A 26,184-nucleotide genomic window follows, 5' to 3' on the forward strand; every position below is an offset into this window, starting at 1 on the left:
AAGTTGACAGATCCATCCCTGCCCATTGAAAATCCAAGAGGATCTGGTTTTCCTCGACCAAAACCAACAGGCAGACAAAAATTCTTACCCAAATGAGTCCTGACCCAAAGATCATTGGAACTCTTTAATACAAATGTAAGAAATAAAGGTGCTTGGCTTGAATCAAATGCTAAGTCCAGGGTATGGGAACCTGTAGGATCTTGCTGGAATGGAGTTTTCATAAATTTCTGTTTATTTACAGTCACAGATGTCGTACCATTAGGTACACTAGCAGCATCCAGAACTACCAATCTTGAAGAATTTGACAGATATAGACCCCAATGCAAACATAGATCACGGTCCAGATCACCAAATCTTCGTGGCAAGAAAACTTCAATGGTTACTTTGTATACTGTATCCACTCTTCCAACAAATGCCTTTACCTCTCCTTCAACATTTTGCACTGGAATATGTCTCGGATAAATGGATATAGGAACAGAGGCTTGATGCTCTCTAGAAAAGGAATTCATGTTGTTATCCAGTTCAGATAGCGGTTCATTCGAGTCCTGCTGTGCTGTATGGATTTCCCTGCAGGGCAGATTTGCATTTGATTCATCACTACCTTCGAGCATACAGGGTCCTGAGTCTGATGGTGGAATATTGGATGTCACCCCGAGGCATTCTCAGATTTAACTATTTTCATTTTAGCCTTCACACCAACATTATGCAACGATCCTTTCATCTTTTCCAACTTTGAATTCTCAGGAATTTGACCATCTAATGAGTGTCTCTCTTTCTTATGAGATGTAAACTCTTGGAAAGCTCCTTTAACATTAACATCTAAGCCTGACTCATTAGTTGGAACTAAAACCGTCTGGCCAAATAGCTTGAGACTTGAAAAAAGACATTGCATCTTTTAAAGATGTCACACCATGTGCACCACGATTTATACCATCTTGTACAGTAGAAGCAATACAAATTTCATCTTTCAATCTTGTCGTTGATACCGCTGAGGCAAGCAACGATCTTTTCTTTAACTTTCCTGGGATCTAGAGCTCCCAGAAAACACCTCTCTCCAGCAGTTTCATTTGTATTTGGAGCTCTGACATTCACCGATGATACAAGAGGGTAGAGTCTGTTCTTTGGTAACTGGAATTGGGACAGACTTTGTCCTGTATATGTCGTGTTGTTTCCAAGAGTAGCGATTGAAGGGAATTCCCTATCGACAGTGCTTGCTGCCACAGTTATGATCCGTGGTGCCACATTTGCAACACCTTCTGGACCAAAATTTCCTCCAGCGGAGACAACTATCTTTCCTCTCTGGACTGCATGGAACGCTCCAATGGCAATTTCATCTTCAAAATAATCTGGGTCAGGGAAAAATGCCACAGAAATAGAGAAAACATCTACACCGTCATGTATCCCTTGATCAAATGCTGCAAGCATATCCGCAGCAGTGCAAGCATATCCGAACAAGCCAGGCCAACAAGCTTTGTATGTTGCAACTCTGGCATGGGGAGTTCCTCCTTTTGCAAGTCCGTATAAACTTGCATTTCTCACAAAATTCCCACCCGCTGTGGACAGAGTGTGCGTTCCATGCCCTTCTTTGTCTCGCGGGGAACGATATTCCTCTAATAGAGACAGATTCAGATGCCCATATAAAGCTTCAAATCCCTTGATAAAGTATCTAGCTCCAATCAATTTCCTGTTGCATTGACTTGAAGTGAATTTTGTGCCATTTTGGCAGATCCCTTTCCATCTGGTAGGAACAGACCCGAAACCTTTGTCACTGAAGCTTGCAGATTCAGGCCATACTCCTGTATCCAGGTGAGCAATGATAATGTTCTTCCCGAACTCTCCTTTTTTCCATAGCGATTGCTCAGGAATTTCTTCATTTTCAGACTCTCCCGCTCCTTTTTCTAGGCCGAGAAATCCCCATGAGTGAGTTGGCTGCAGACTGCCGACTTTGTTGACAAATACAGACAATACCTGCGGGTGTTTTGATAGAGAGACAGCGTGCTCTTCTTCCAGAATGGCAGCAAAACCATTAATGTAGGTTGTGTATGAGTAGAAGATGGCTTCTCTGGCTGCCCTCTTGCTTCCGAGTATTGATCCCAAAATCCTATAATGTGTGTTCTTTTCTTTTCAGATAGTGGGTGAACAATTCTTCATCCGTCGGGTGAAAGCAGAATCCAGGTGGCTGAGAACTGTTCTCCATCTGAATCTTCAAAGCTGAAAATCAAAACAATGTCTCTACTGCCGCTCCTTTTTAAATGTAATTTCGGCAGTAGCTCACTGCCCATGACAAGGAACCGCTCACATTTTCACCTGTTATAAAAGCCCTAGCGCCCAACAACATCAACTGATTTGTTCTTCTAATTGTGTTTCATGAACAGGTCAGAATACCACATTGAAATAAAACAGATAATTGAACCCACTGGACTATTCGTGTCAAGACTGTATCCTGAGGCACGCAAGCGAACCCTTTGTCTCCTTCTCAGCAACAACTGCAACACGTGCCAGTACCACGACACCTAACGATCTAAAACACAGCGGATTCTGATAAGTCTGACAGCTGGGTGAGATTTGCTATGGATTCGAACAAATCCCCAATTTCGTAGCGCAGCCAGTGCAAAATATGAATTATGCGCTACGAAATCACTTAAAGCATGTTGCGCTGCGAAACTGCTGAAAAGGATTTATGTGCTGCGGAAACACTTCAAAATTATTTCATGAGCTACGAAATAACCTAAAAAGCTTTGCGACACATAGTAACTTTTGAACAAAACTGACACATGGCTATGGGACCGGGGATGAATGAGAATGACCGGTGATGAATGAGAATACATAGTTGACTCATAAGACTCAGACTCTAAGGCAAACAAAAACTCAAACTTAGACTAGCACCGACCTTTACCATCAAACAAATGTAAGACATTTGGCATTGAAATTTTGTCAGTGATAACAGGCCCAACTTTTTGCACTTCACCTACATGGAGGACAGTCTATCTTGGCTGGGGTCACTTTCACATTGACACCCGCGACCATATCAGTGGCAACAGGCATACCAAACATTGGAGATCAGTGGCATAAGAAAAAAAAGGTAGAGAGGCATCATTATGAGCCTTACATCAAAGACAGATGTTTGAGCCACCTCACGAGAGCTTTTCCATTCAGATTTCTGAAAGATGAGTATGCCCCGCTCATGAAATTGATCATGAAGTACTTCAGTTGTGAGGGGAGGTTTTCTCGCCTTTATGCCTATCACATCAGGTTGCTCATGCACTTTACCAAGGTGCGGATGATGAACCTCCCATTTTTCATTTGCGGGAACATAGAGAGGATGAGAAATTTCATGCAGCACAATACCCCTCGATAGCATCTCAACAGTGTGTATCACTTTGCCCTTATCCGGATTTTGGTAGACCATCAGTTGGGATTACAGGGTATTGCTTGGGAGGACTTCATTTCCCATGACTTCTTCAGCACTCCACGGGAGGTTACAGAGGCATATCATGAGGTAGGGGGCCCATCTCATCAGTATGAGTGACATGAGACTACCACTATGCCAGTATACATCACCTATCAGAAAGGCAGTAGACCCTTATTCGCAGCAGCAAAGCGATTGTTATCTCCACCCGAGGTGGAAGGGGCCTCACTTCCGACATCAGCATCATAGGAGCAGGGTAAGGGTAAGGAGCCAGTGCAGGAGGAAGGGCCATCAGGTGAGTGAGAGACCGAGTTTGTTCTCATCCAGGATGATGAGACAGATGCAGAACCAACAAATGCAGAGCTTATAGAGATCATCCGGGAGAAGCAATCAGAGATTAAAGACTTGTCCATTGATTTAGAAAGGGCCAAGTTGTTATAGACATTTTTGTGCCTTACAGCATGAAGCATGAAATGTCGATAATCTAAGGGATCCAAAGTCCCTAAACATGTTGTTCCTATCCCTAGAGGAACAAGGTCAGCAAACCACAACAATTCAAATCAGTTCTCCACTGAAAAACACTCAAAAACAAGTCAATTCTGGATCATGTCAACTGCTCCACTGAGCATCTGCGCTGAATGTCAACTGCTCCATGGTCTACCTGTGCTGAATGTCAACTCCAGCAAAGGCTACCTGCGTTGAGCGAGATTTGACAAGTGGAAGTCTCATTCCTCAATGTGTCAGTGCCCAGGAAGCTTCCAAAATGACACTTGGATCAAGGAATTCGCCTAGTGATGAGTAAGAGGTTCTAAAACTCCAAGTGGAAGCAAGGATCTCCAAGTGGACTCAAGAACTGAAGAAGAACTGGAGTTAGAGAGGACACTAGTCAGCTTCATACTAGCCTCAAGCTGACTCATGCTCTCTCCAAAACTCTATATAAGGATCTCATCCCATGAGATCTGGAGGCGGGAATTTTGTGCAAAGAATTGCTGTTGGTTTTAGTATAGAATTATTGGGTGATTGCTAGAAGGAGGTGAAGAGGAGATTTCTTTCCATCGGGAAGGTGATGCTGGATTGGACCTCTTATGGTTGTATCACTACCTGAACCTTACTTTCTTCCATTAATAAAGCATTTGAGGTTCTTCTATACACATGTGTTTCAATGATGTATTGTTGTACTTGTGTATTTGATTTATTCTAATCCTTGAATCAATTATGAATGTATGCTTCTTGTAGTTTCCCTCTCTTGTCATTTTGTAGGATCTTTGTGTAGCTGGGCCCATGAAAGAGCGAGGAGCTGGGAGCAAGCAGCAAGGAGAGAAGATTGGATCAACCATTAGCGGAAGACATCGGTTAGTGGATCTATTTCTCCTCTCTTTTACATCTCATAAAGAAGTAATCTTAGATAGCTTTGCTTTGATTGTTGCTAAGGAACTATCACCCTTAGAGTGGGATAGGGTCATTCCGTATTGGATACTTTTCCCAACAACAAACTGGCGACTCCGCTGGGGACCGTATCTTGTTGGATGCTTGTGTTTTTTGCTATTCATTTCCTAAACACAGGGAGTACCGAATCGAACTGCATTTGAATCTTTCAGATGCAAAGTAGAGGGCAGCTACTCTAGCTCAGTTTCTGGGCATGTTTATGATTTGAAGAGCTGATCCACAAGGACTCTAAATAGCTCTTAGTGATAGTCTTCATCCTCTTTGAATCATCCTCTAGTGTGTACTTGATTGATAGCCTTTGATTTGGCCTAAAACAATTGATTTTTGAGCAATCTGTGACCCAAAACTTGAGAGAAACGAAAGTTTCTTCTTCATCACAACTGCAGTGAAGGCAGTCTGCATTTCAACGCAGGTCCCGTGAAGCCTACCTGCGCTGAATGTCAAACTGACAGTGTAGAGGTTGCGCTGAACCAGTTAGGCCTTGTGCAACTGGGGTTCTCTGCTTTCTGTTGCCCAGTTTTCAGTCTTGTTTTTGCTGCCTGTTACCAGTCAATGTACCTATCTGAAACCACCTTTCTTTGCCACTATTCCGCCTCGGTTGTATAAAGAAACTGTATTTGTTCTTTTTGTATTTCTTACTTCATTTACAGTTTCCCATAACGAAAGTGAACTAGTCTTGCTATGGCCTCTTAGATCTAGACCTGTGATAAAGTGTCGTTTTGATCCTAAGAGTTAGTTTGTTTACTGTTCATAGCTAATTGAGCTTTTGCTTTCGTCATATGGTTTGAATTTATGTATTTATAGTGTTGAAACAAGTAAATCTTAAGGTGTTCTTTTGATTTTGGACAAAAGCTTGTTTGCTTTCACTTGAAATTGAATTCAAAGTTATACAACAACTTTCTTTTTGTAATACATCAACATTAAGAAAGAGGAAAAGAAATACCTCCATTATGCATGTGCATTTTGACAGCTTGCATGTTGATTTAGGGAAAAGTGCATTAGTGTGTGCTCTATGATCTGTGTGAAAAGATGATGTCTTTCTTTTCCCTCAGTAGTTAAGATTTTCATAAGTTGAAAGATTGAAAAAGCTTGCTTATCATTCTTAGACTGCATTTAGGAGTTGTACCATACATCTCGTGGTGATCCATAAAGGCAAACTGCTAAACAAGATCAACCTAAAATGAATTGAATTTACATAACAATGCTTTGAAACATAACAAAAACACATAGAGGTCTAATCTAGAGACGTGTTCCGGCGTCGTTAAACGTGATATCTTAGCGTCGAGTGGTTGGGTGATTCCTCCACGGTGAAGCGATAAGTATCAATACGGACTTGTGCTCCCGCGTACCGTCGTGTATATATTGGGAGACCCCTATAGGAATAAAGCCTTTATCCATAGGAAGCCGTGTCGGCCGCCCTACTGATCGCAATGCAGTGAACACAGCATTCACAAAGATCGACCACCTGTACCGTAAAACGTATTCTGTGGTTTTGCGAAAAGTTTGGCACACCCTCTGCCTAGAACTCCATAGCAGTTTCTTTTGGCCTTTTTCAAACTCTATAACTGAAAAAATCCATCCGAGCATTTGTCACTTTGGGCTCGTTAAAACATCGAAGGAGACTAGAGTCATCTTTAGCTTTTTCTCGACTCTTAAAAAGTGAAAAAGCAAGTTGTGTCTAAAGCGTCGTTATAAAATTTATTTTAAAACGGAACATAATCACCTCCCATTCCTGCGTTGATCTTTAGGTTGAGAACATGGAACACACCAGCCAAGGAATTCCCCATGATGGAAATCCTAGTCCCTTCTCCTCTTGGGGAGAAGTTGGTGCGCCCCACATGGCCACATTGTCGCTTCCAGGACTGACAATTGGCCTGCCAGTTTGGCTATTCTCAACCAGTGTAGTTCAGAACACCATGGTTCCTGAACAGTCGAGTCAACAGTTAGATCAGTCTAGAGCTGCCCTCCAGCCTTCCACCTCTTATAAATCTTCCTCCAATCCTTCCTCTTCGCAAGGTAGAGCCGGCAAAAGCCAAGCTCCCATGGAGAAGAAGGAGAAGAAGAAGAAAGAGAAGAAGAAGAAGGAGCCTAAGGCGACTGGGGGCAAGCAAAAGACATCTGACAAAAATCCACACACAGCACAGACCGGGCCTAAATCGCCATGTGTCATATGTAGAGGAGACCACTTCCACCGAGATTGTCCCTGTATTCCCCGGATACTAAGGGACTGGTCCCCTCGTTTGCACAGTTCGGAAGCATCAACCTCTGATAGCCATGTTGAATGCTTACCGTCAACCAGCGAAAGTGAAGGTTCTAGACAAAGAGGGGGAGCAAGATCCCCCTGCAGACTGTGTGAAGGTGATCACGCCATCCACCGTTGTCCCTTCTTAGACGAAGCGAAGAGAGTTTTGGAAGATCGTCCAGTTTCACCGTTACGACTTCCTCCTGGATACAAAAAACGCGTGCCAAGTCCTTCGTTGGTTGAAAATACAGCTGGCCCGCTCAAGTGGTCAGCTGAAGCGTTAGTAATTGAAAATGAACCTACTGAATCCAGACCGGACGAAAGTCCAAAGGTCGAAACGACAGTTGACCCGGTTCTCCCTTCAGAAGTTTCATCTTCAAATGACACCGTCACTGAAGATTCATCTTCAAACGACACCCTCACTGAAGAGAATAAGGATGACACCATCCAGATTCTTTTCATCAACACCAACTCTGATGAGCATCAGGGCAATGCGCCCATTCCTTTATCGCAGGAAGGAACATCGTCAGGGTCATATCCGGCCGTGTATTCGGTCCCACCACCAAGCAACCTGGTTGTGTCCTTTGATTGGAACCAACTAGGCAGACCCCGGTTACCAGCCAGTATACCATTCAGAATTATAGTCCAAATATACCGAATGGTAATGGCTGGAACTATCATTGATGAAGGGGCATCTGTGAGTATCCTTTCCTCTATTGCTTGGAAAGCACTGGGTTCCCCGGTGCTTTTGCCTGAGATAAGAAATCTCTCGGGTTTTGATAAAGGAACCAGTCGACCATTAGGGATCCTCCCCAATGTGCCTATTACATTGAAAGGGAAGGCCGTTCAAATGAACGTGATGGTCGTTCAAGGACCCTTGGATTATAACCTACTCCTTGGACGAGACTATATATATTGCATGGGAGCAATAGTCTCCTCACTCTTTAGAGTAATTTGTTTTCCACACGAAGGAAGAATGGTCAAGCTCGTAGACCAACAATCATTTCCGGGATCATGCATCGCAAATAGTCACATACCAACCCTGAATGGTCTATTCAATCAAGAAATGTCTCCACCCCCGGTTCTTCTTCCTGATGAGTGCGAGTGATTCGGGAAAATAGGGCTGGAATCCAGGGGGCATGCATCCTGGTCTGCTTCGGGCAGAGAAAACCCTGGGTATAAGGTAGAATTTCCATGGGAGAATATGACTAGTCCGTACCCCGTCCGAAAGAAGGAAGAGGGGTTGTTCTAGAAAAGCATTCTTTTGTCAAAGTTATGTGTTTAAGGCAGCGCCACTCACCTTTGTCTATTCTGGTAGACACCGCCGAGGAATGTCCTGTTTAAATGCTAATGGAACAATCTTTGGGTAACCTGAAAGAGGTATCCCTTTGGTAAAACAAATGTTTTGTCTTTGAGGAGTGTTCTTCTCTTGTCGCAAGTAGCTGTTCTCTTGTCGCAAGTAGCTGTTCTCTTGCGATCTTGCAAAGATTCTTTAAAGTTAGACTAACGAGGAAAATCAAGTAGCTGCTCTCTTGTGATCTCGTATAGTCCCAGTAAAACTAGACTAGCAAGGAGACAAGTAGTTGTGAACACCCAAAGAAAAGCAGATGTGGAAACTGGAGGGATAACCTTGAAATTGTACTTTATACCTGGGGGCATGCAAACCTTTTGGAGTGCAAGCAAGGAGTGATTATTTATCTGCTTTTTGGATTAGTCGTAACCAAACTTGCATAAAGAAAGGATATGGAGCAAAGCGTAGAGAGATGAAGCTCCATAAAAAATAGCGATCTCCAGGAGAAATTCTTATCCTATGACTGGTATAAACGAGCAGTTTTAGCAAAGTTCATGCTCGTTAAAAAATAAACGCAAATTGAGCAGTTTTAGCAAGAGTTCATGCTCATTAAAAAATAAATGCACCTGTGAGCAAGCTTCCCCCAGAGTTCAAGCTCATCCAGAAAAAATGAACCGGTAAATAACCATTTGAGATCGTAAATTCATCATCCATAAAAGCCTTGGTCGTGTTTGCACCGTCACCTCCACTTTTCATTTGGCCGATCATTCACCTCCACTTGATTGTTTACCTATTTTGAGGAACAGCTGCGAAGAGTGATTTCACCTAGCCATCCTTGTGACATTGCCGTGATTGGAAAATTTCAACCTGTACCTGGAATCTGCTGCTATCCCTGTTTATCACTCGTTCCTCAAAATACGAGTCTTATTTGAGCTCTTTTCATTTAACTCGTAAAATATGAAAATTTTGCCGAGTTTTGGCCTTCCATCTCGTTAAAGTGACCGGAAGAGCTATCCCTCCTCTAGATTTTAATCTTTTTGGACCTGAGGGATTATTGCACAAAAAGATCGAGCGCTTGTCTAGTTCGGCTCGATAAAACTATCGAACATTCATCCCTTCTGTATTGTTTTATACTTTTTCGGACTTAAGGGATTAGATGACGAAAAAGGACCTTTGGAGTTAACTTTATGTACCTTTTCAGACTCTCTAAAAATGAAAAGGACGGAGTTGTCTTTGTCGCTAGACTCGTTAAATATATTAAATAGCGACAAACTTGTCTTTAGACGAGAACGAGTTTCCCTATCGCTAGGCTCGTTAAAACATAGCGATGGGCTTGCCCGAAGGGTAGGTTATAGAACAAGCATATGTTATCCTCCTCAAGCTTGACAAAAATAAAGAGGTACTGGTCAGAAATGACTGGGGAAAAATTGGGAGAATCTCAAAGCTTTAATGGTAGCAAGTCGCTCTTGAACATGACACTTTTGCCTCCGTACCACATCGGGTTGGGTTGTTTCATTCACCGGTCTCATCACCATGGTCTCGCCATACCATCCACATTTGGGGTAATGCTACCAATCCATCACATCAGTGTCGTTATATGTTCAAGAGATGTCGTTCAGAAAGAGTCAACCGTGTCCCATCCACTGCCATACATCATCTTTCATCCTTTCATGACCGCCACCCTGAATCATATTTCACAGATCGTTTTCACCTTCATCACAATCATTAGCTCCGTTCTGTGTCACTGATGTGGGATTCATTAAGGCCCTACTTTGACGGATCGCTTCTTGTCGACATCAGCTCATTATCCAAGAAGTTGATCTAGGAACACCCCCCTCAGTACTTTGAAGCTTGCATGCCTCAATGGCAAGTTTCTCACTTCTGGCGACAGGTATACATCAATGACCTTCGACCGAAAGATTTTGCGTGGTGTTCAACGCCAAGTCCTCTATTCACACCACGTGAATTGTACTGCAGTACCTTGAGGGTCATCATCATTATCGGTGATTCCTCTCGCGCTTGTTAACAGTTTACATCATTGACTGGTAATCAAGCAATGTCTTTCCATGTTCGACTCCAAGAAATTCTCACATGGATCGACTTGTACTTAGAGTGAAGATCGGACGAGTTTGAAGACCCCGGATCTAGTTTCATCCATCCGGGCTGCGATATATATTCAGGAAATAAAGACATTGACATGTGCAGCAGATGATCATCCTACTCAAAGGATGATAATTTCAGCAGAGAATTATCAGTCTACCATAAGACGATTGTCTGTTCTATGTACAGAAAATGTATTTATAAAGCTGAGCATGGGAAATGCCCGCCTCAGCTAGATCATGAAAGCAGTATGAAAAATAATGTATTGTATTGTATCTTATTACAGGTCACCTCCCAGCGATTGAATGAACTTCGGATCCTCCTGATAAAGCATTTCACCCGATAAACGACCTCATACTTTAGGGGGCAACTGTTATAGACATTTTTGTGCCTTACAGCATGAAGCATGAAATGCCCATAATCTAAGGGATCCAAAGTCCCTAAACATGTTGTTCCTACCCCTAGAGGAACAAGGTCAGCAAACCACAGCAATTCAAATCAGTTCTCCACTGAAAAACACTCAAAAACAAGTCAATTCTGGATCATGTCAACTGCTCCACTGAGCATCTGCGCTGAATGTCAACTGCTCCATGGTCTACCTACGCTGAATGTCAACTCCAGCAAAGGCTACCTGCGCTGAGCGAGATTTGACAAGTGGAAGTCTCATTCCTCAATGTGTCAGTGCCCAGGAAGCTTCCAAAATGACACTTGGATCAAGGAATTCGCCTAGTGATGAGTAAGAGGTTCTAAAACTCCAAGTGGAAGCAAGGATCTCCAAGTGGACTCAAGAACTGAAGAAGAACTGGAGTTAAAGAGGACACTAGTCAGCTTCATACCAGCCTCAAGCTGACTCATGCTCTCTCCAAAACTCTATATAAGGATCTCATCCCATGAGATCTGGAGGCGGGAATTTTGTGCAAAGAATTGCTGTTGGTTTTAGTATAGAATTTTTGGGTGATTGCTAGAAGGAGGTGAAGAGGAGATTTATTTCCGTCGGGAAGGTGATGCTGGATTGGGCCTCTTATGGTTGTATCACTACCTGAACCTTACTTTCTTCCATTAATAAATCATTTGAGGTTCTTCTATACGCATGTGTTTCAATGATGTATTGTTGTACTTGTGTATTTGATTTATTCTAATCCTTGAATCAATTATGAATGTATGCTTCTTGTAGTTTCCCTCTCTTGTCATTTTGCAGGATCTTTGTGTAACTAGGCCCGTGAAAGAGCAAGGAGCTGGGAGCAAGCAGCAAGGAGAGAAGATTGGATCAACCATTAGCGAAAGACATCGGTTAGTGGATCTCTTTCTCCTCTCTTTTACATCTCATAAAGAAGTAATCTTAGATAGCTTTGCTTTGATTGTTGCTAAGGAACTATCACCCTTAGAGTGGGATAGGGTCATTCCGTATTGGATACTTTTCCCAACAACACAAGTGGAACATGAACTACCTGGAGCGGAGAAACAAATAGCCTGAGGACCAACAGACGAACCTGGAGTTGCAGAACATCTGTGAGCATCACCAAGCTGCTCAGAGAAGAAGGGTTGCGCTCACATCTTTGGAGCAAGCAATCAATGAGGACCGGGAGGCCAACCTTGAGAGGGTCAACATGCATTTGGAGATTCTTTTGGAAAAGGCCGACCGGGACTTTTCTCTATTGAGACACATGGCTTTCCGTTACAGGGTACGAAGCATGAGTGCACAGGCCCGGATAAGGAGTTTAAAACCCAAAATTGAGCAAAGCAACAAGAAGGGAAAAATGGGAAAAAGAGTAAGATAGGCTTAGAATCTAGGCTGAGGCTTCCTTGGCTCAGCATGGCACCCCATAGAGAACCTCTAGCCCAAATTTCAAAAAAATTGGGGAAATTTTGGTCACTTGATAATTTTTGGGTAAAAAGCAGGGATTTTCTCCCTGTGCGCCGCGCCACTGGCGCGACGCTAAAATTCTAGGGCTCCAATTGAGAAATGGCTTGCAGATTTGCATTCAGCATCGAAAATTACAACTATTGGTGTCCGGGAAAGAGATTTTGGCAAGGTCTGGGTCCCCGAAAGGTCAAACAACACCCAAAAATGGCCTCTCTGCCACTTTTTTGACACACAGAAAGCAGTCTTGGGAGAATGAAGATTTGGAGGGGAAAATGAGCACCAAATTTGAAAATTCTAGTTGGGTTAGAAATTAGACAAGACAGGCTTTCTAGCAAGCCCACTTGGGCACATTTTGGACACCTGAAAGTTCCCCAAAACAGGTCCCAAAGTAGCGCAACACACAGAAAAAATGGCACGGCGCACAGAGGAAAAAATTGCCAATTTGCTTCCGTTTCGCGAAATTTCGGGTCACGACTTCTCCAAGTGGGCCTGCTCATCTACACTTCGGTTTTTTGGCACCAAAGGTGGCATTTAAAGATTTTTTTCTCCATATGGGTTTCTATCCAAGTGGCAAAGGAAGGCAAATGGTCACCCAAAGCCAAATGTCATGTTTGCAACGTTGCACCTGTAGCTAATGGTTGGCTCTCCATCTCCATTTCACAATGATTCAAGTAACTCCCCAACCCTTGGGAATTCTATCTCTTCCTCACACTTTCTATATATTGTATGCAAGTTATTTGCAAAGGGTTGGTTGGATTGTAACTTCTGGGAGACTGTGGGAAAGAAAATATGTTTCTTCACTGTGTATATTTGATAGAGAATTAATGAAAGGGAGTGGCTCTGCTTCATGAGATTCTTGTGGTTGTGAGCGTAGCAAATGTGTCTCTTATGTTTTCATATGTATTTCGTTATGTTTCAAAATTCAATTCATGTTCATTTCCAGTGAAATTTTCTGAGTGAGATTAGGTAGAATTCAATTTTATTGCTCTGCCTGTGGGAAAATTTCATGTTCAATGTTATTCTTCTGTTGAAAAGGATTCATGTCACTATGCCCTTTTCACTTTCTTCATCAATCTATTCATGTCGTGGTACCTTAAACTAAATTGTTACATTTTCCGCCTACCTTGCCTCACGGAATAATCTGTGCCTTTGTATTAAATTCTTTGTTCTTTGCTAAGTGCCGATCCCATAACATCCCAGAAGTTCGGTCATTTCATAAAATTGTTTCCAGAATCCCTATTCACTTACTACCATAATGTAAACATTGTATAGTAAGTCATCTCAGACCGTTTTCGATCATATATTTACTGAGCGTGTCTCAGAGAGAGCCCTCTCTTGCTCTAGTAGGGCTAGCTACCAGACTGAGCGTGGTTTGTGGTTACCCTAATTTCTACCTTCCTTCAGCCTAAGGCAGATTTAGGTGCTAACATAGTGGCGAATCCACTGGGGAGCGGAAGTTGAAATCAAATCCCCTTGTTTCATAGTAATTCTAAGCTTCCGGATGATGAGCTTAGGATTGGAAAGGCTGAGTAAGTTGGTTGTGTCCTGTGATTTTTTTTCAATAGCACGCTGGCTTCAAGACGATATACCAGAGCCAATCCAGACCCGAATCCTCCTCATATTTACAAAAATCCCAATTTGATCCCAAGACTCCTTCGTCAAGAAAGCACCATAACTCTCGTGTTCAAATCCCATTCATGTCCCGACATTTTTGAGTATCTTGAAGAGCTTGAGTTTGACGAACGATTTGAGATATCACTGCTTGAGTCTAAATCCAAAAGGGATGTTGATTATACTGTCCCCAATCCACAATTTCTTGTAAACCTTGAAACAGAAAGAGCCAATAGATTAATTGATAATTACATTGCAACATAGCCCCAAACTCCAATTGCAAGCCCCTTGCAAACTGTGCACACTCCTCCAACACCTCCAAGGCCAAATCCACCAAGAATGATGGCTACCCGTTTCACACCCCTTGTTCTGCCCCAAGTCCTAGATGACATGCCAATAGATTATCAAAGTAAAATCCTGTTTTTTGATGGCACTCATAATAGCATTACTGCTCAGCAACATGTAGACAAAATGGCAGACTTTTATGAACTTCATGAGATTGATGCAGAGAACGTGGCAATGAGGCTCTTTGTACAGACATTTGTAGGTGATGTGAGGAAATGGTTCAGTGGTTTGACAGCTGCAAGTATCACTACCTTGGCTGAACTACAAAGACAATTTTTCAACCAGTGGGAAGTGAAAAAGAATCCCCTTCAAATTCTGGCCGAGTATGAACAAATCAAATGGAGTTCCGGTGAGTCGGTCCAAGATTATTGTGCTAGATTTAATGTAGTCTGTAACGAAATTCCAGATCATCTAAAGCCACCTGTGGGACTAGCAATGATGAAGTTTCCAGATGGCTTTGATGCTGACATGGCGTACCAATTAAGGGAGAGAGAACCGGCTACAATGGAAGACATGCAGAAAATTGCGGTCAGCGTTGAGGCAAATCTGCTGTCCAAAAGAGCTAGAGCGAAAGCAGAGAAGAAAACCACAGTGAAAGAAGAATCTTCTTCAATGGATCAACTTCTCAAAAAGGTAGAGGGGATGCTTGAAAGGGTAAAACTTGACAAGCCAGAGCCATAAGTTAGGAATCCTAACTTTCGTGGCCAACAGTAGCCACAATATAGAATAAGACAAAGAGATCAGCGAACTCAAGAGCAGACAACACAACAGCCAGTACAAACACCTTTGTAGTGGAATTTTGGGCATAGACCGGAGTCAGATGAAGACGGGAATGTAATAGGCGAAGAAAACCACCTCTTTACTCCAGATGAGCTGCCTACTTACATTACCGAAGATGAAGAATGTGCAGTGAATTCAGTTGCACACCAAGACACTGATTTTATTCTAGCTAGCGACACCGTGTTGGAAGAAGAATTAGAAGAATATCAAAGGGGGTATATGAATGATTTGTCTGCACAACAGCAGTGCTATTCTCTTAGAAACAGAGATGTGCTGGCCAAACCAATTCAGAAAAAGAAGAAGGGTGAAACAACAAAAAATGATTCATCGGCTACACAAAGAAAGGGAAAGGAGGTGGTTGGTCCAGAAAGCAGCAAATCAAAATCAGCAGAACAATCACAGCAACCAGCCACATCAAAAGAAAAGAAAGGAAAGAGATCCCAGTCAAAGAGGTAGAAAAGACTCCCGCTTTTAGCCTGGAGAATGAGATTTCTAAGTTAAAGGTATCCATCCCCTTGACTGAAATCATGAAGAACAACAGTTATAGAGGACAGATTTCTAAAATGTTGAATTTGGACCCAATGTCTGACATGGTAAATGTAGAAGATGATCAACCCAAAATGATTTTTGGACCAGCATCCAACGACGAGTCTCCTAATAGCGATGTGCCACCTTTCTATATCAGTTTACGATTGCATGATTTTGTGTTACACAATGCCATGTTCGATTCCGGAGCTTCTCACAATCTCATGCCCAAAGCTATCATGGATAAGCTTGGTCTGGACATCACTCGGCAATATCATGATCTCTATTCATTCGATTCTAGCAGGTTAAGATGTATAGGACTCATCAAAGACTTAGTTGTGAGTTTGGATCAGCTTCCTATGAAAAACGTATTGATGGATGTGGTGGTAGTAGATATTCGTCCAAGGTTTGGCATGCTTCTTTCCAGGTCTTGGGTAGCGAAATTGAAAGGAACACTACAGTTGGATTTCTCCTATGCAACAATCCCGATGTTTGGACAAATGAGGAAGTTATATCGGGAACAAAAAATGAAATATATGATCACAAGCAACGAGAAACCTATAAATCATCCTATTAACTATGTACATACAGATTTAGAGTCTTTTGTTTTGTTTTCAGATAGTTTAAATGAAATAGATAGTCAGATAGTAGAAGCAGATGACATTCCGGAAATAACAGAAAATTTCAGAGAAATTTTGAAAAAAGAAAGATAATAAAAGCAGGAAAATGTTGGGCAATCAGCTGGAAGTAATGGAAAACAAGTAGACAAGGCACGACAAACAGATTTCCAGCACTTACAAGAAGAGGAAGAAGGCCTGTGGACCATGGATTTCGATGGAGCAGTGGGGAATGATGGCGCTGGAATTGGAATTTGGGTACGCAGTCCTTTCTCCACCCCAAACAAAGTGCCTAGCAACGTGAGGGTTTGCTCTTACAAGCTGGCCTTTGAATGTTCAAACAACCAAGCTGAGTATGGAGCTCTGATTGCTTGCCTGAAGATTCTTAGAAACTTGAATGCAAAAAGGATTTCGGTATATGGCGACTCCGAGTTGGTAATAAAACAGGTCAGAAGTGAGTATCAAGCAAAAAATCCTAGGATGCGGGCCTATCGTAATGCAGTTTTAGACATCTTGAAGTTATTTTCAGAATAAACCTTGACATGTGTGCCATGTATACAAAATAGTATTGCTGATGCTCTTGCCAAGGCAGCGAGTAGCTTGAAGATCCCCATGAACTCCAGCAATAAATTTGAAACCCATGTCAAGCATCGTCCAACCTTTCTAGACAATCAGCGATATTGGCAAGTGTTTCAAGATGATGAGGAGATTAAGGATTTTCTGCTCAACAGAGGCCAGTTCAAAGAAATCTCAATTGATGTGGAAAACGATGAGGGCAAAGGGAATGGTACAGATGAAGTGCATATCAATCAAATGGACGTATTACCACTGAAGAATAACATCATTCCTAAAGGCTTGATACCTCTAGAGGAACTTTTTGATTAGGATGATGTAGCTCGTAAGCCAACATTGCAGCCAATGGGGAAAGGTGTAAAAGAAGTCAACATCAGTACAATAGCCAATCTAAAGTTGGTAAAATTGTCCAAATCATTACCGCCAAAGATCAAGGACAAATACATCAGTTTGATGGCTTCATTTGCTGATGTGTTTTCTTGGGACTATTCTAATTTGAAAACCTATGATACAAATATTATTCAGCACACAATACCTATCAAGCCCAATCAAAAACCATTTAGACAGAAGTTGATAAGGATAAATCCAAAGTTGCTGCCATCTATCGAAAAGGAGGTAAACAGGTTGTACAAGTCAGGTATCATTGTGCCCATCAGATTTTTAGATTGGATATCTAACTTAGTGCCTGTACGCAAGAAGACCGGTGAGATCCGCCTGTGCATTGATTTCAGAAATCTGAATAAGGTCTCATTGAAGGAAAACTATCCACTGCCTAAGATGGACCATATACTTCAGTGAGTAGTGGGGGCATCTCGTATGTCACTGTTTGATGGTTATTTCGGATATAACCAAATTTCTATCCATGAAGATGATAGAGACAAGAGAGCATTCACCACTCCATGGGGAACCTTTCACTACGCCAAAATGCCCTTTGGTTTAAAGAGTGCAGGTGCCACATTTCAGTGGGAAATGGACTTGGCTTTTGCAAATGAGAAGGATGTGTTTTTGGTGGTGTACTTGGATGATTTGATGGTATTTTCCAAATCTGATGAAGAGCACATGCATCACCTAAAAATTTTCTTTCAAAAGTGCAGGAAATATGGTCTATCATTGAATCCTAACTGTTACAAAAAAATATCGTCACTATGATTATTTACAGTCAATATGGGTCTATCATCACTTATACTGACCTCCTAAGCAAGTCTAAGACCTCAACTCTTCAAATCAAGCTTTGGAAATGGGAGAAAGACATTAAAAATCAATGTAACTCTGGTTCCGCACTTTCTCTCATTGTCACCTGTGGTCCCGCACCTTCTGTGTACAAAAGTTGCGTACCTACCCGCTCTGTCCCTAACGGTGCAAGTGCGGACCCCTGTGAAAGTCAAAAGGCACAATTTTTATCTTAAAAAACTCAGTTTGGGTTAATTCTAGAGTTTTCTAGAAGGAATTTTGACGTGGATTGTTCGCTCTGAGGTGGTTCATGCATCCCAAAAGAGAAGGAGCTAATCCCTTGACTAAAGGAGTTATCCCTTTGAAGGAGGGCTTTATCCCTTTGAAGGAGGACCTAGTAACTTCCCTCCATTGCACTATAAATATAGGCATTGGGGTGAGGACTAGGGAGGTTAGAAGCTGAACATTTTGAGGGTAAATGCTGGTGAAATTAAGACTCTTTGGTTGAGCTTGAGAGGAGAGATCACATACCTCTTGGTTCCATTGGAGAGTGAGTGAAACTTGTCAAAGTAGAGGAGACATCTTGTTGGACCCTGGGAGGAGCTTGTACAGCGTCAAGGCAAAGGTTGTAAAGTTCTTCTTCTTTTGAATTAATACAATCAAACTCATTTTTCTCAACAAGTATCTTATGCTATTCGTTTCATGGACTCGACTTTCATGTTAAATATGTTTTATGCAATTGGTTTTTCAGGTGCTATTTAATTTGTTTGCCTTGTTTGTGTTTGCAGATTCGCGAAAAGGAGCTCATTGGGATCAAAGGAGCGAGGGCATCCACAAGCTTGCGTTGGACCAAAGGTAGGTCCTAAAAACACTTGTTTGCTATTGTTTATTAAAGCATATTTAGAGAAAGATAGTGTCTGGTTGGTTTGCTTGTCGTTAGGTCTTCTTTAAATTCTAGGAAGGTCTATCTTGTCCGCAAGATCGACTCATTTCGTGCGACAAAATGGCGACTCCGCTGGGGACTTGATTGTTTTCCTTGTTTATACTTTGACCTGAGAAACTGTATTTTCTGTTTCTGTTTTTGACTTGATGATTGTGGGATTGGGTGAATTTAGTTAATTTTGAGTCAGTTTTTATTTTTCATAGTTTTGGGAGAGGTGCGCACCCTCTGAGTTAGGCACAGTGCGTACCTGTACGCACTTTTCCTTTGTGCACAGAGCGTGGACGCACCTGTGTAAACAGGTTGCCTGCGTACCCTGTCAAAAATTTGAAAAATTTTAAATTTTTCTCTTTTTTATCAGTTTAGAATTTTTTTATAGGTTTTAGCCATTGCCCAGACCCGCTTGTTCCCTATCAAAAACTTTCCTTGGTTTAATTTCATTAGTGTTAGGGTTTTAGGTAGAATTCCTAGGAATTTTGCTTGTTGGGTTTGTTTTTCGTTTTGGTTGTGTAGTGGCTCTGAGCTTAGAAGCAGTAGGGACCACAGATTACCTTGGTGTCTACTAGTCTTCTTATGAGTCTGACCATTTATGAAATCTCCCCTCGTTGAGGAATCCGCTTTGTGTTTTCTCATTTCAAAATTTCGAAAAACTTGTATTTGAAAGTTGGAATTTTCATTTTTTTTAAAAAGAAAACGAGAGATTGGTTGTTTTTTGACTAATTGTGATTCTGCATAAATTAGTCCTTAGCTCACATTTAGCTAAGTAAAACATCCTCAAAAAGACTTTTAGTAGGCTTTGACTTCAAGTAGCTTTTTATAGTTTGTAGCTCTCAAAGTTAGTAATTTTCATTAGTTTTGAGTGTTTTATTTACAAAATATAAAAAATATCTTTTGGAAAAAGTTTGTTTTTGTAGTGGTTGAGTGCTTTGAAAAGAAAAGGGAAAAATTTTGTGAAATAGCTAGTTGTCTCATTTCAAGTGCTTTGGAAAGGAAAAGCTCTTCTTTTAATTTGTTTAATTGAGAAAGATTTGTGTTTACAAAGTATTTGCATTCTCAAACTCTTTCTTAGTTTAGAAGTTCATCGAAGAGAAAAGATTGTTTAAATAATCTTAGGTGCATCTTTTTAGTGATTTCGAGTCAAGTCTTTACACCATGAGTTTCATCTCCGCCACCTCTTGACTTAAGCAAAAACCACTAAAATTAATGCTTAAAGTAAAATTCACCTAGTAACATTTTATTTCTAGGGCTCTGATACACCAACTTAGCTTAGGCTAGTGTCTTGGAGTAGGAGAGTAATTAACTCTCCAAGACAGTAAAAACAAACAAGTAGTTGTATCTTGTGGTAGGAAGAAATCCAATTGTTATGCTCTGGGAAAGCTCCTCTTAAAGGAGAAGCACGAGATCGTGTCCGAACCAGTGTGGGAATCAATCCTTCCTCATTGGGAATGACGCCAGATATTCAAGTATTAAAAATGGTAAACCTCGGATTAACCATTGTCGAGGAGCCTGGGGTCACTTGTTGGTAAACCTTGGATTATGTCAAGGAGCCTTCAAGGGGATTGAGCTTGCTACTCTGCCCTTGCATGCGTATTGGATCATAGACTATTCCCCCAGGTGTATTTGTCTCAGTTGGTAGCCTTAGTGACCATATTCTTTAGGATTCTTCCCAAGGTGACAGTGGTTAGAAGATCCCACTGTACCTCGAGCAGACGTTGGCTAGACTCACTTGGATTTTCTGGGGGGTTCACTTCACTCGAGACGGTTAAGTGGAGGAACTTGGTCCACTCTATTCATTAAGCAGGTTGCCAGGGTAACTGTTCCAACCGCCATTTCTGTACTGAATTCTGCGACATTGGATTTCATCACCAACGAGTGTTTTCGGTCCAGAAAGTTACTTTTTGTGTGTGTTTGATCTCTAGATTCTTTAGGCGTGTGATTCAAATTTGTTTGGTTCTTTAGAGGCTTTACGTGGTTTTCATTAAGATTTTACTTTGTTTGCGTGTGAAGTAGTTAAAAGTTTTTAACTGTGGATGAATTACCAAGATAGTCCCGTAGACTTCGGGGCCAGTCTCCTGAGTTTGTAACCGTGGCTGATTTACTGAGGAAGTCCCGTAGACTTCGGGGCCAACCTCCTGAAGAAGTCCCGAGCCAGCTTGAAGGCTTGAAAGTCCTCGTAACTCCTAGTGGTAGTAAAGTTGGATCACCTGAGGAAGGAGAGTCTTCATTGGTTGTACATCCTGATTACCAAACTCTAGTAATAGGTTATAATCCTGAATCTATTTCGGTTTCCGAACTTGTTGGTAGCTTTTCATCTACTAGTGATATAGGTGAAGAACCTGAGATATCTGAACCTGTTACTCCAACATCGGGGTTTGTCTCTCCAACTTCTAGTGCTCCTAATTCACATAGGGTAGAAAGAGTAATCACCGAAAATCTTCCTTCTGGTTTGATAGCTATTGAAGAACTTGCTCTGGAAGAAGAAGTAGGCATCCCTATCCCTGAAAATCAACCTTTTATTGATCTAAGGGAGCGTGAACCAATTTTTTACAGTCCACCTAGAAGTACTACTTGGTATCTTTCTTTGACTAATTATTTGGAAAACCCAACATTAAGTTTTTCACCACCTCGTGCTCCTTATCATCCTAGAGGTTTTTATACTCCCATAAATATGTCAGGTCAGTCGTCCATGTTTACTCAATCGCCTGAATCTTTTTTGTACGGCGGTCCTTCTGTTCCCTCTGGGTATCAGTCACTTTCTGGTACTTTTTCGGGAGCATCTCCTCAACCCATTGAACAAGGGTTATTCACTGGAAGCAATGGTGCAAAGCCGTTGAGCGTAGAAGACATTCTTATGATGTCAGGTTCTATTCCCAATTCTCAACCTCAAGGTGGCTAGTTACTGCCTGGGGGCAACCTCAAGGTACACAATTTGCATCTGGGGGGCAACCTCAAGGACAGTACATACCTACGGTACAATACGTTCCTCAAGGTCAACCCCAGACTCAATATGTACCCCAAGGTCAACCCCAGTATCAATTTATACCTCAAGGTCAACCCCAGTATCAGTACGTGCCTCAGGGGTATCTACCCCAAGGTCAGTACTCGAATCAAGGTTTCCAACCACCCCAAGGTCAATCTTATCTTCAAGGAACGGGAAATGTACCTTTCAATTATCAATCCTACCCTCAACCCGGTTATGGTCCTCAATATTCTCAACCTGTTATGGGTCAGTACCCCGGAATGAACATAGTGTGGGATCCATCGCAAACTCAACAGGTGTTGTAGCCAAGTGTACAGTTGTCATCTCAAACTAGACAACCATTAGTTTCTGGTACACCCCAGCAACCAGTCCAGTCTAATATTCAAACTTCTGTACCTTCGGTAGTTTCTCAGTCTGGGCCTACTGCGCCTCGTACTCCATCTCAAACGACTGCTGCAACTGCCGCAACATCTGTTCAATCTACCCCATCTACTTCTGGAGTATCAACAGCTCCAGTTTCTACTATTCCTGTATCTACTCCTAAGACATCTTTACCACCGTCTGGATCCACGATTCAAACTACGGTTCAGATGCCTGTAGGACAACCTGGTTTAAGTACGGTTGTCACAAGTCAACCATAATTCACCTATCAACCGTACCAAGGACAGTACCAATTCGGTCCTGTTGTCCAGCAGCCAATTTATCAGTATCAACCGTATCCTGGGTACACTTATCAACAACCTCAACAACCCCAGTACGGTCTGGTTAATCCTGGTTTTCCGGGAGGATACAATATCCCGAACACGATTCCTATTCCGAGTTATCCTGGATATCCTCCTCCTGGGGCTGGTCTCATGACCCAGAGTTTTAGGGATCCTAATCGGCAGTTACCATTTATCGCAACTTTGGACTTACCTGATTTGTCGCGCCTAACGAACGATCCGATTAATTATCTTCCGTTTTGGTCGCCAATGCCGAATAAGTTGCCCAGTGACATTCCCAAGTTCGAAGGTAAATTTGGAGAGGACCCATCGAACCATGTGATGACTTACCACCTGTGGTGTGTGTCTAACTCTATCACAGATGATTCGATCCGTCTTAGACTTTTCCAGCGCACTCTAATTGGTCTCGCGGCCAAGTGATACATTGAGTTACCGCGAGGCACTTTTTATAATTTTAGTTGGTTAGCTACCTCGTTTTTAACTCATTTCCAATTGCCAGTCTGATATGACAATGGCACGGAATTGTTAACTTCGCTAAAACAATCGACATCCACGTATATTTCAGATCATATTCATGAGTGGAGACGTCAACGACGTTTAGTGAAGGTATTTATTCCGGATCAAATCTTGGCTGAGTGGTTTGTAAAATCTTTGTTGCCAAGGATCACTGAAGATGTTGCTAAAGCAGGAGTTGTTACTGAGGAGCAAGTGATTGCTCAAGCACAGTACCTTGACTTGGTCTATACTCAGTCAGGTACGTTACACGAAAAGATCCCCGATCTTCCCAAGTCAAATCAAATCACTGCAGCTCCTTCGGGATCTCATGCCGCTGACGGTATGATTGGTACAGTTAACACTAAAAGTAAGAAGAAGTCTTCCAAGAGTCCTTCTCCTATCATAACCTTGCCTGATTCCCCGACAGGAGATTCTTCTGCAGAGGTTTTCCGCCGATATTCACGTTGTAGAATCATCTACGGCTAAATCAAAACCCGGTGGGAAGAAGAAAGGAAAGAAGAAGAATAAAACGGACAAAAGTTCAAAGGAGAAACCTGAAAAGGCGGAATCCAATGATGAAAAGCGCAAACCTCGTTATCCATGTCTCATTTGTGACGAAGAACATTTTACAAGAGACTGCCCTCATCGTGCAGAGGTTGCGAATATTGTCAAAGGTTCCCAAACTCCTGTTGTCTTGAAGGATCCATTTCCAAGTCAAGACAGTATGATGATAGGTTCTTCCTCGAGTGCCAATGAAGAACCCATATTGATGATGTCCCATGTTAGGATTGTGACTCGATCGCAAGATTATGGTAGTTAAAGTCCTGTTGATGGCAAAGAAGCAGAATCTTCTCATTCTAATCCATCAACCTCGGCTCCCGGTTCCGATCCACTACAGATCGAGAAACCTAATCCAAACTTAGTAATCAAACCGCCCGCCAAGCGTATACTTTGAAAGTCAGCTTTCAATCCACATGCGAGAGCGGCTCAGAATTATAACATTGTTGAGGATTTAGTTGTTTCACCCTCAGCAATGTCGGCTTTGGAAGTGCTGCAATCATGCCCAGCACAGCGTAAATTACTTTCGTCAGCTATAGGAGTTGTTGACGTTCAGGACCCAAACCTAATAATCTTTGATCTAGAAAATAGTACACCGCGTTTGCCTCATCAAATGGCTTTCCAAATCCCAGTGATAGTAAAAAACAGGCCTATTCATCGGACTGTAATTGATGAGGGAGCCTCAACGTGTATTATGTCGATACAGTGTTGGAGATCGCTTGGTTCTCCTTCACTAAATCAATCCCCGACAACTCTTAAGGCCTTTTATGGCCGTGGGTTTCATCCTTTTGGCATTCTACAAGATTTGCCTATAGGGGTTGAAGGAAAAAACGTTAGTCTAGATGTGGAGGTGGTTGATGCCCCTCTAGACTACAACCTTCTCTTGGGTCGAAGTTGGTCTTACGCTATGACAGCGGTCATTTCATCGGTCTTTCGAGTAATAAAGTTTCCACATAATGGAAAGATCGTAACAATAGACCAGCTGGCTTAATTTTCATCCGACCCAGCCTCTTCGGAGAGTATTCAGCATGTTGGTAAAACGACTATCCCATATAAGGATGTTGGAGTAGGATTAGTTAAAGATGCCGGTTTACTGGGAACTTTTCCTTTTCCTCCAATCAACGCATCATCTCCATTTGCAACCATTCATATGATTACATCAGACACCATTTTTTATGACGATCCTTGGATCGTTCCTTCTGAATCTGAAATAGACTCATTTGGTAATTCCATGCCTTTGAGTCTATATGAAATTGCCTATGAAGCCATGCAGTCTTTTGCAAACCCGTGTTCAACCGAAAATGACTTAATGAATGTGGTCCTTGAGGAATCAATTTTCACATCAACCTCGGGTTTAACTACTATTGGCATTATGATACATATGTTGTACTTGATGGCAACCCACTCATCTCAGATGATAAATTATAGTGCAGAAAAGTTCACGCACTTATATGCAGAGAAACGTTTATTTCATGTAGAGAAAAGTTCACGCACTTTTATGCAGAGAAAAGTTTATTTCATGTAGAGAAAAGTTCACGCACTTTTATGCAGAGAAAAGTTTATTTCATGTAGAGAAAAAGTTCACGCACTTTCATGCAAGGAAAAGCGCATATATGTTGGAGAAATTACCTTTGGTCCATGGTAGTTAGTCCTTGGTATTTGAACCTATGGTTTTGGACCATGGTACCTCGTCAGAAGTGTTGATCTCACGCACTTTCATGCAAGGAAAAGCGTGTATATGTTGGAGAACTTACCTTTGGTCCATGGTAGTTAGTCCTTGTTATTTGAACCTATGGTTTTGGACCATGGTACCTCATCAGAAGTGTTGATATCACGCACTTTCATGGTTGGTTCATGGTATTAGTCCGATAGTTTTTGATCCTATGGTTTTGGCTCGTGGTATTGCATCCAAAAGTGTTGATCTCACGCACTTTCATGGTTGGTTCATGGTATTAGTCCAACAGTTTTTTGATCCTATGGTTTTGCACCGTGGTATTGTGGAAGGCCTAAGACTATATAAGAGGAAGAAGATCATTTGGCAATGTATCATCGAATGAATTGAATATCTAATAAGTGCTAGATCTGAAATATTTGTGATTGGGTTATGGTGCAAATCTGGATCTGAATGAAGGAGGAACCTTAGCGCATAAAGAAGGATAAGTTCTATTGATGGGTCATAATCTTTATGCTTGAATAATAGTATCTTTGTATGATTTTGATCTGTTATATGAGGTGCATGCTTGATCTATAAATCTGACAATCTGGGTTAATTAGTGTCTGAATATTTGAAAGAAGGAATTATTCTTTATAGATCTGCACGCAGGTTTCAGGTTGTTGAAGTAGAGTATATCTTTAAATTATGATCTAGCTGCCTATGTCTATTGCTGCAGTATTCTGGGTTCATAATTTGATGTGTGGTTACTGTTACTGTGTTCTGGGTACAACTGTCAGAGAAGTGTTTACTTGATTCAGTGCTAATTGGGAAAAGGAGATTGTTTGATTCAGATATACTTGAT

At 41.8% G+C, this 26,184-nt stretch overlaps 1 pseudogene; it reads right to left on the reverse strand.

Annotated features, from left to right (window-relative positions):
• Positions 1-960: 960 nt before the first annotated feature.
• Positions 961-26,184, reverse strand: part of LOC149211475 (subtilisin-like protease SBT5.3 pseudogene) — a 74,075-nt pseudogene continuing 48,851 nt past the window's right edge.

The sequence above is a fragment of the Pinus tabuliformis genome, chromosome 1_1 (assembly GCF_031772625.1).
Source record: "Pinus tabuliformis cultivar Carrire ecotype Pingquan chromosome 1_1, CPIR1, whole genome shotgun sequence".
Classification (NCBI taxonomy): domain Eukaryota; kingdom Viridiplantae; phylum Streptophyta; class Pinopsida; order Pinales; family Pinaceae; genus Pinus; species Pinus tabuliformis.